The sequence below is a fragment of the Sminthopsis crassicaudata genome, chromosome 3 (assembly GCF_048593235.1).
Source record: "Sminthopsis crassicaudata isolate SCR6 chromosome 3, ASM4859323v1, whole genome shotgun sequence".
In the NCBI taxonomy this organism is placed as follows: domain Eukaryota; kingdom Metazoa; phylum Chordata; class Mammalia; order Dasyuromorphia; family Dasyuridae; genus Sminthopsis; species Sminthopsis crassicaudata.
The window spans coordinates 587,260,834-587,271,891 of record NC_133619.1 but is presented as its reverse complement, the minus strand read 5'-3'; the positions used below and the strand labels follow the sequence as shown (position 1 = coordinate 587,271,891).

The window sequence follows — 11,058 nt, the reverse complement described above, 5'->3', positions numbered from 1 at the left end:
TCTGTTTGGGTGGTACTGTGTTGTCATCGTCTTAATTAGCTCTACTTATTCCAATCTCTCTCTCTCTCTCTCTCTCTCTCTCTCTCTCTCTCTCTCTCTCTCTCTCTCTCTCTCTCTCTCTCTCTCTGTCTCTCTCTCTCTCTCTCATACACTATAAAATTGTAAATCATTATTATCACTAAAGCTCTAATCTATTAATAGTGCATGCTATTACCTAATCCAGGAGTTCTTTTACCTTTTTTAGAATCCTACACTTATCACGACCTTTGGCATTTCTTAGGAAAATACTATTAAATGAATAGAATACAATATATGGGATTGTAAAAGAAACAAATATTGAAATACAGTTTTCAAAACATTTAAAAAATGACTTCATGGGTCCCAGGTTAAGAACTCATTGTCTAGTCCAATTCTCCTAATTTATTTTATTCCCCAGAGTTCTATCTTCCAACTCTAACTTTTCTCAGGTGAACTACTATTCCTGGAATGCCTTTCACTCCTATTTCTGCCTCTTAGAATCTCCATCTTCCTCGAAGGTTCTCATGTCACTGGCTACAGGAAGTCTTTCATTGATTACCCTAATTCTTAGTATACTCTCCTTCCTGTTTATGTGTTACATTCTCAGTCCCAGAAGCATGTACATTTAGTGATCCTGCTTCTGGTACTGATTACTGATGTGAAACACAAGGTCCCTGCTCTCCACTTCAGACCAGATGGAGATATTCTATGACTGTTCCTGTTTTGCTGGCGAAGTGATTAAGAAATGGACTTTTGATTGTTTGCTGACCTGGATTTGGATGCAAATTTAAAAAGACACAAATTGGCCAAAAGGAGTCTCTCTTTCTTGCTTGGTTGTGTTTGAGGAGGCTAGGGATGTTATAAACCTCTAGGAGGAAGGGGAAAGAGAAAGAGAGAAAGATAGAGAGAGACAGAGAGACAGAGACAGAGTCAGACAGAGACAGAGAGAGATAGACAGCAAGATAGAGATAAAGACAGAGAGAGCAGAGACAGAGAGACAAAGAGAGCAAGCGAGAGAACCAAGAATCTATTTCTTCTATCAATATGAAATCTTGAGTACACAGTCATGCTATTGCTTCTGTCCCTAATGTATCCATCCTTTTCTATCTTCAGTGAAAAAGTATTGGAAACAAAAAGGACCAGACTACAACCTTGTGGACTTCGAAAAGTTGAAATTTCATACTGCCAAGGTCCAGTGTGGGGGTACATGCCAGAATTTATAGGCATCTGAGCCTGGTGAGATAGAAACCCACAAATGACTTACAAGTACTGCTTGATCAAGTGTAACACTAGATCAAAGACAGCCAAAAGGGGAAATAGGTGACAGATAACCTTTATAAAACTGGGGTTCTTTCTCCCAAGCCTCACTCCCACTGATGAATAAGGACACAATAGGAGGAATTTTGACATAATAGGAGGAAAGCTCTTTGAAAGATGACATTTTAATTTGTTTTTGTGTCCCCAGCATTTAGAGGAATGCTTTGCACAGAGTAGGTGCTTAATGAATGCTTGTTGGATTGGTTTAGGTTTGTAAAGCCTAACATCCATACAAAGGATGATTGCTATTACCTGTTGCCGATTCTGTGAGCTACTGCTAGTGAACCATTTCTACCTCAGGGCTCCTATATCCAGTTGAAAGCTTCAGCTAAGCCCGGGGATATAGCCACATTGTAGAAACACATCAAAAAGCATTTTGAAGCTTCTCCCATCAATTCCCCCACCCCTTCCTTAGGAGAAGCTGATCCAGTCAGCTGTGTGTTCTCTGGGGAGTTGGTCAGGTCACTGGAGTAGAAGGCTCAGTCTCTTCCTGCTTTTGCCTCCTTTTTTGGAGAAAAGAGAAGAGGATGAAATGTGGCCCAGGCAGGAAGGAGGCTGACTCTAAAAGCCTTCACCCAGCTCCAGCTTCAGCCTCAGTCTTTTGGGGAAATTTTCTTCTACAGTTGATCTTTCCTGACCAGCCCTGCCATGAGCTACTGTGAGGTGCCTCCTTTGTCTTTCTCTCTTCAGATATGAATTTCCATGTGAAGACAACTGGTTTCCTTTTCTTCTACCTTAATTATGGAGAGAGATCAGGGTTTATTTTGCTAGTGATTAAGAGAAAGAGGATGAAATGGAACATACAGCCCACAACTATAGTCATAGAGCTCAGGGACCTAATTCATTCAATTCAGTTCAATACCATCACCACTTAAGTACCTATAGACAGCCTGACAGGGCAGTGGTCCAGGGCTGGGCCTGGAGTCAGGAAGACCTGATTCCGAATGTGGTCTCAGATACTGACCAGTTTTACTCTGGACAGCTGAGGTCATTAATTCTAGATCACTTAACTGCTTTCTTCAGTTTCCTCAACTACACAATTCAAACAGTAATCCCAGGATTGTCATGAGGATCAAATAAGATACTTGTGAAGCAATTAATATAATAATGCTGGCACATAAGAATACTTAATAAATATTTCCTAATGATGTGGCCACTAAAGAAACCAGATGATGGTAGGCACTAAATGTTGGGGTCCAGTCATGTGAAGAACTCCTAAAGGACATTCTCTTTGGCAAAAGGCAGGTTTATTTAGGAGAAGTTGCAGACAAGATGAAGGGATATAATACACACCAGGAATGGTAAATATGAAATAGAGTTGAGAAGGCATAGAAACACAAGTTTCTTAGTGGAATTCACAATTACCCAGTAGAAAGGGAGCACCCCATGAGGCTGGGGCATGTCCTCAGTTGGGTGGCTAAATCCTGAAAGGAACTTAGCACCCTAAAAGAGTTAGCTAATTATAAGGAGGAGAATCGAGGTCAGGAGAGACACCACAAAGCATAGTGGGGTTAGGACACACCAGGAGGCATGGGGGCGGGGGTAAGGGAAAAGTCACCATGAGTGGAGTAGCATGACAGACTAACACAGGATGCGCCATAAGTAAATTTATAGGGAGAATTTAGCCTCAGGGACTTGACATAACTTGGATTTCTGATTGGATTAGCTCCAGAGGGTAGGACCACGAAAGTAAACTAATCTGGATTATGAGTCTTCTTCCTGTCTGCCCAGGGAATATATATATATATATATATATATATATATATATATATATATATATGCAATTCTTCAGCTTCTCTGCCCACCACACCCACTATTCAGGACGTCATCACTATAGTGTGCCAGTAACCATGCCAGGAACTACAGATAGAACAACAAACAAACAAAAAAACAAAACAAAAAAGACAAGAAATGAGAAATTGCTCATGCCCTGGGAACCTCAGTTCTTTTGGAGCTTGCATTCTGCTGAGACAACCTTGTACTTTATTTCAATCCCTGCTATCTCCCAGGAGTCCATAGCTGTTCCCAGTCTAGTTTTCTTCTCCACCATGCCCAGCTGTGAGGCCATCTCCCTATTGCCTCAGGGACTGACCCTCCCCCCTTGTGTCTCTTTTCTTCCTGGGACCTTTTGCCCTCCCTTAAGCTGAGTTCCTAGTGCTCTTTGCTATCATGGCCCATATCACTTCCAGCTGTCCCTCCAACTCCAAAGATCATCAGGAGCACTAGTGGTTAGAGCTGAAAGGGAACTTAAAAATCGTCTTATCCAGATCTAATTTTTTTTTTTACAGAGAGACTTGAATTGGTTGTTGTCCTTCATTCTTGTAAGGGACCAAAATAACATGACTACACTGGAATGTACCTTGGAACAATATTTCCAATTAAGACTTGGAGAGAGGAAAGATCTGCACCAAGGACTAATCTTGAAGATGAAAGAGTTGCAATAGGTGATTTTAAGGCCCCTTCATGTCTCTAAATCCATGAGGTTGAGGGTGATCTTAGGGCTCATGTCATTGCATCCAGAGAAGGGACCAAATTTCTCTTTGAACCAAAAGAAAAATCAGAAATTTTCCCTGGGAGATAGAATTTGGAGCCTTGAGCAAGCAAGATTCAGTCCAGGCCAAATTTCCCTGAGAAATTATATATATACACACACATAAAGATACACATACTATATATATATATATATATATATATATATATATATATATATATATATATATATATATACATACATACACATATATACACATACAGATACACATAATATATATTATATATGTATATGTATATACACACATATATTTCAGGGATTTCAGGATATTTAACCATCCTGGTCATGGCACTTCTGAGACTAGTTTGTTTTGTCCTACCCAGGACATGCAAGCATAGGGGTAATGTGTATCCAGAGATATGAAGATACAAATAACACTGGGAGACCCTAACAGCAAGATCCAAAAAAGCCACAAGGTGGAGTGTGAATCTGGGAATGCAGAGGGCCTTCTCCTGTGCCAGAAGAGGTCACGCTCACTTGCTCACTTTCCAGAGTGTGTATCCTAGGATGAGAAGGCAGAGAGGATTTCAAGGGTATTTGGGCTGCCAAATGTTAGGTGAGATTTAAAGACCTTTGTAGAACAAATTCTGCCTGTGTTTGCTACTCCTTCCACCCCTCCCATCCAGAAACCTGAATTTTGTTCCAAATGATCAGGAAATGAGGAAAAAGATCATCATTCAGGACTTTGACCATCATGGAGGTCTAGTTTCTGTAATTCTCAGAGCACTGCAATAGAGACCCCTGATCTCTAAGTATATTTGCATAAAACTAATTAGCTTCTCTATTTTCCTCTTTCTGGCTCTCCATCTTTCTATTGTCTGCCTATCTCTTCTCTTTCCCTTTCTCTGCTGCATGTATCTGTCTGTCTGTTTCTGTATCTCTTTTTTCTGCTATCTCATCTTGTTTTTGTATATTTTTTCATGTCTTTATGCATCTTTTTCTATATTTCCATATCTTTATCTTCATGTCTTTCCTTCTCCCTCAAATTTTCTGTCTTTTCTTTTTCATTTCTTCTTGCTTCTTTCTTCTTCCTTCCTTCTTTGCTTCCTTCCTTCTTTCCTTCATTCCTTCCATTGTACGTTCTTCAATGAAGATATCTCCCTCCCTCCTCCCTTTTATTCTCTGTTTTCCTTCTCTTGTTCTGGAGTCAGGAAGATCTGAATTCAAATCCAGACATAGACATTTAACAACTGGGTTACCCTTGATAAACCATTTAACCTCTCTTTGCCTCAGTTTCCTCAATTGTAAAAAAGGGACAATAATAGCACCTTTCTCTCAGAGGTGTCAGAATGATCAAAGGAAATGATATTTACAAAATGCTTAGTATGGTGCCTGTCATATAGTAAGCTCTCTATAAATGCCAGCTATTATTATTATTATAAATGTGAGTCATTAGAAGTATTATTTGTTTTGTCTGTCTGAACCTTTCTTTGTGTTTGAATCTCTGTATCTCTATCTATGTCAATTTTCTTCATATCTCTTTCTGTCTTTTCTCATGTTGTGTTTTCTATTTCTCTCTTTTGTTTATAAGTCTGTATGTCACTATGTTTCTGCCTAGTTCTCGGTGATTTTCTCTCCTTGTCTCTCTGTATATGTCTGCCTCCATCTGATCATCTCTCTGTGTCTGTACACCTTAGTGTCTTTCTTTTTGTACATAACTCTATCTTTTACATTTTTTTATCTTTCTTTCACTATCATGGTCATGATCTTTGTCTCTCTCTCTGTGTCTATATTTCTTCATGTCTTTCCTTGTCCTTCTGTGTCTGTATCTCTCTGTCTCCAAACCTTTCTCTTCATGTTTCTCTTTCTCTGTGAGAATAGGAGGCTATACTGACTGTAGTTGTCATGGAAACACACCAGCCTTCTCTGCAACCTTTTCCTGGAACAGGGCTGGGCCCAGGACCAAGAAGTGAAATGGGATGAATCAGCCCCAGTATCCCCTGTTCAATTCTCTCCTTACCTCTCCACGAAGGATTAGATAACAATAACTATAACAGTAATAACTAGACTTCATCTTTACAGTTATCCTTCATTCCTTGTGACAGCCAGGATCCAAACCTAAGTCTTCTGATTCAGTCTCATTCTTTTCTAATACACAGAGGTCTTCGGCTTCATTAGTATTCACTTCTCTCCCAGGTTGTTTACCAACTTTGTGGCCCTGGGACAAGATCACATGGACACAAGTTACTTAATCCCTCTGAGTTTCATCTATTCCCTGCAAAGAATAATACTTTATCTAAATCATAGGGTTGTGACAAAAAGTGCCTTGAAATACTTTGGGTATCTTCCTTAAGTTCTAGATATCTACAATCAGTTGGAGATAGATACTTGATTCACCTTCATTTTCTCCCTGCTGAAAAATTTCACTCTAACCTTCCATTAATCCTAGGTTTGATAGTCCAGTATCGGGCCTAATCTTGCTTGCTTGGCTACCCTGGTCTTTCTGGATATATCCCTCCATGCATTGAACATATATCATTCCTCTCTTTCTACTTCCCTTGTATATACTATCTTCTTTCATTGAAATGCAATCTCTTTGAAGATGAGCACTGTCTTATTTATTATTTGTTTCTCTAGCTATTAGCACAGTGTATACTAAGCAATGTTCTATATCTATCTCTTATCTATTGATTGATGGATCAATCAACTGACCCACCCACCCAACTACCTACCTACCTACCTGCCTGCTTACCTATATATACATATAAAAATGAGAGACACCCTCATCGTCTCCATCATCATTTTGTTTTTTTTCAGCCAGATGCTGACTGATTTAGATAATGACTTAGAGTGTTGTGGTTCCTAACCTAACCTAACCTAAGAGTTCAAGAAGTCTCACTGTAACACCAATGCACTGCTATAGAATAGAATCCTATATGAGGCCAGGCCCTGTTTAATTAAGGCTGTTACACAATCAAAGCAGTTTGATACTACATGTCCCCAAAGATATTATTATAGGGGTATGTTGGCATGGTGCAAAATTCAAATATAAAATTCTCATTTGGGCACTCAAAGTCCTTTACCTTGGCAATCTTTTTATATCTTTTACTCATTCGTGTACTTCTGTCCAGTGACATTGACCTTGTAGTTGTTCCTGGAACAAAATACTCCATCTCCTACCTTTGGGCAATTTCACATGTTCCTCCATGCCTGGAACTCTCCCTCCTTATCTTCATCTACTGGCTTCTCTGGCTTCCTTTAAAACCCAGCTAAAATCCCTCCTTATTCAGGAAACTTTCCCTAATCCCTCTTAATTCAAGTGCCTCCTCTCGGTTGATTTTCCCCAACTTATCCTATATGCAATTTGTTTGTACACAGTGGTTTGCTTGTTGTCTTTAGTCTATGAGCTCCTTGAGAGCAGAGATTGTCTTTGCTTTTTTCTCTTTTTTTCTTATATTATTATATATTTATGGAATAAAACAAGTATTTCCAATAGCATAATGCAATAAAAAAGATGATTGCACATGAAACTGCAAATCTACTATGTAAAACTTGTTATTCCTTTCAAATATACAATTAAATTATCATGTAAATTTTTTTTCTACCTTTCTTCCCCACAATTAGATATAAATGTATATACACACACACATATATACACACATACACATATATGTAAAAGTATTAGAGATATTTCTATTAATCAGTTTTTCTCTGGATGCAGGTAGAATCTTTTTTCATATATCCTTTATAATTAATTTGCATGTTTATAATAATAAAAATAACTTATTCACTCAAAATTGTTCCTAAAACAGTATTGCTGTCAACTGTATATAATGTGTCTACTCATTTTACTCTTCATTATTTCATGCAAACCTTTCCATGTTTTTCTACTACTATTGAACTCATCATTTATTATAGCACAGTGATATTTCAACACAATCATATACCACAAGTTAAGTCAGTTATTCCTCAATTGATGGACATCCTTGTAATTTTCAATGCTTTGCCACCACAAAGAGAGCTGCTATATATTTATAGCATATGTATATATATATATTTACATATATATATATCAAAATATATATTTATAACATAGATGTTTTCTTCCTTTTATCCTAATCATCTTTAGAAATAGAAAACATCTTTCTTTGTAGCATCAGCACTTAACATAGAGCCTTGCATATAAGTGAGTACTTAATAAATGTTTATTAACTGACTGATATCAGTTGGGAACCTAAATGCCTAGGGTTGAATACTGGCTATGTCAATTTACTTGCTTTTTAAAAATATCTTTCTACATCTCAGTTTTCCCGTCTAGAAAATGGCAATGGCATAGTCTGGACTTCTTGGCTGCTCAGAAAATCACATAAAGGCTATCCATGCAGGCATTTGATAAGTATAGTGTATACAAATAGATGGTTCTGCTAGAACCCTAGACAGAAAGAAAGGGACTGATGCCCACTGAGCTCATCTACTTCCATTCCTGTGTCTTAAGAATGGGATAATATGAACTATGTTGTTCCCTATCAATTTAGGAACTTGGCCTTGATACTATTGCTCCTATTTTCAGTCTGTTTTCTTATGGATATTTGCAGAATATAAAACCTTTGACTATTTCTTCTCTCCATTTGAATACTTCTAGATGTGGGGAGATCAGCACAGGAGGAAAGATGGAATGGGGTTTACCTTCATTCTCTAAGAGACATGACATCAAGGAAGTGATGCCGTGACATGTAATTGAATTGGATTTAAGTGAGGGAGATGCTGTGCAAGGTCACCTGCCTCCAGAGCTATCAGGTCCAATGGCCAGATATAGATCAGGACGCCTAGAGATGGCCTTCTCTTCTTGTTCAGATCCTAGTCAGATCTCAGTATGATCCCTGTTTCTCTGAGCAGAGAAGTTTAGTGTGTTCTAGTATCTTAGTTCTGAAGAGACTTGATATAGGTCTGGAATCCTGGAATCCAATCTTTTCTTCATATGTTCTCTTAGCCTGCATATGAATATATTTTATGAAATTATTTCTTTATGTGCTTCAGGTACTTTAGAACAAAAAATATACATTTTCTGAGATGAAGGAACCTTAAAGCATAGAATGTGAGAGCTGGGGGTCCTTTAGAACACAGAATGTCAAAACTGGGAGGGCCCTTATAATACAAAATGCCAGAGCTGAGAGAGCCATTAGAATACAGAATATCAGAGTTGGGAGGGTCCTTAGAACACAAAATATTAGCTCTGGGAGAACCTTTAGAACACAGAATGTGAGAGCTGAACATAGATTCTTTGAGCTGGAAAGGTCCTTAGAATATTGAATAGGAGAATTAGAAAGGACTTTTAGTACATAAAATATCAGAGCTGGAGGATTTTATTTTAAAATACGAAACTGAAAATGTCAGATCTGAGAGGGATCTAGACCATAGAATACAGAATATCAGCGCTGAAAGTGACCTTAGAATGTAAAACTTAGAATTACTTAAACTCTTAAAGCTAAAAGGACCTCAATATACAGACCACAGACTGGCAGAATTAGAAAGAACCTCATTGATCATTTAATCTAATTCCTCATTTCTTAGAAAGGAAACTTAAGGGATTTTTCCAAAGAAGCTCATTTTTGGCTTATTTCTAGTATTCTTTCTCTAGCATCTTGGTTTTCATGATGGCAGGTATTACTTTGAGTCTCTACTTCCTATGCCTTTCTGCCTTTTTTCCACTGGAAGAAAGATAGAATGGGGCTCAGTTTTTGTTTTGTATAGATCCTAATCAAATCTCAGTAGGCTTTTAAAGGAGTGAGGAGCTGGGCACTCACTATTCCTCTCTGACAAGGTTGCTTTGGAACTACTCAGTGCTGTTTTCCTTTTGGTTTCCAGGAAGTAGGGATGGGAGAAAGGGGTTTTTCTTCTCCTCTCCTCAACAACTATAGTAATGACAACTATAAGCACATGAAAATGAGGAAATACACTTGCCAAGGTGAGTCTGAGATCTTCCCTGGCTAACTATAGGATTTTAAAATTGCATAGCATTTTAGATACAAAAGATTAGATATAAATGTAGATGACTACATCTGAACTTCATAATGGTAAGTAAATAATGTAGATAGATGGGCACTACGGTTATTATTATTCCCATTTTACAGATGAAGAAACTTGAAGTTCCCTTTTTAAAGAACATAGCTTATAGGTGACTGAGTCATACAATGGATAGACTTTTGGGCCTGATGTAAAAAAGATTTCAGATCCAGCCTCTAACACTTCCTTGATCTGTGACATTTGGCAAGTCACCTTATCTGCCTATTTTCTTCATCTGTAAAATGGAGATAACAATATCACTTTCCTCACAAGTTCATTGAGAGGATCAAATGAGATATTGTTGATATAGGGCTTAGTGCAGAGCCTGGCTTATAGCAATAAATATTTATTGACTCGGACTCTCTCCAATTCTCACTCAGTGTTTGTTGATTGACTTGCCCAGGATCACCTAGCTAGTTAAAATGTCATAGGTGAGATCCGAATCCAGGGCTTTCTGACTGCAAGTCCAGTGTTTTATCCACTTTGTCATACTGCTCATCTGGGATAAAATCTTCCCTTTAGCCAGGGAATCCAATTCAGCTAAACAAGAATTTACCAAATACCTGACATGGTCTGTGTACTGAGCTAAGCACTGGTTCTTTCCTATTCTTGCTATAGGGGAGATGCGGGAGTGGTTAAGCCTCTGGTGCATCCCTCCAGTGGGGTTGTCCTGAATCCTCCATCATCTCCCAAGGGCACGAACTCTCTGTTACAAATGCTGCATTTATATTCATTAACAGTTCACATTTAACACTATTAATGATAACTAATGATCCATAACATTTCTAGGATTTTGTGATCTTTCACTTGTTTGGCTGACCTTTCATTTTCTCCACGTTCTCTTATTTTGTTTGTAGCATAGGTATAACTAGGATTTTTGATGCCTGGGGCAAGCTTCACAGAATGTGCTTTGGTCCAAGCAGCTCAAAATAATCCTCAAATAAAATTTTAAAGACAAATTCAGTTAGGAAAGGGGATGGGAGAGCAAGACTCTAGCATATAAGATCCTGCTGACAGTTACTCCTGGATGCTTTGAAACAACAATTCTAGGGAGGACACCTTGTGGGGGAGTGGGGTATAAGTGAACAGATTAAGGATAGGACAGGCAGTTCTCCTGGAGTCATCAGCATCATCATCATTTTGTTGTTCAGTCTTCAACTGTATCCTAC

At 38.3% G+C, this 11,058-nt stretch overlaps 1 long non-coding RNA gene across 2 annotated transcripts in view; it reads right to left on the bottom strand.

The window, feature by feature from the left end:
- Nucleotides 1–5,990: 5,990 nt before the first annotated feature.
- Nucleotides 5,991–11,058, bottom strand: part of LOC141559958 (uncharacterized) — a 53,151-nt gene continuing 48,083 nt past the window's right edge. For both annotated transcript variants that reach the window (XR_012487591.1, XR_012487590.1), the window contains exon 4: nt 5,991–6,044. This is a non-coding gene — a long non-coding RNA (uncharacterized LOC141559958). The remainder of the gene's footprint in view (nt 6,045–11,058) is intronic.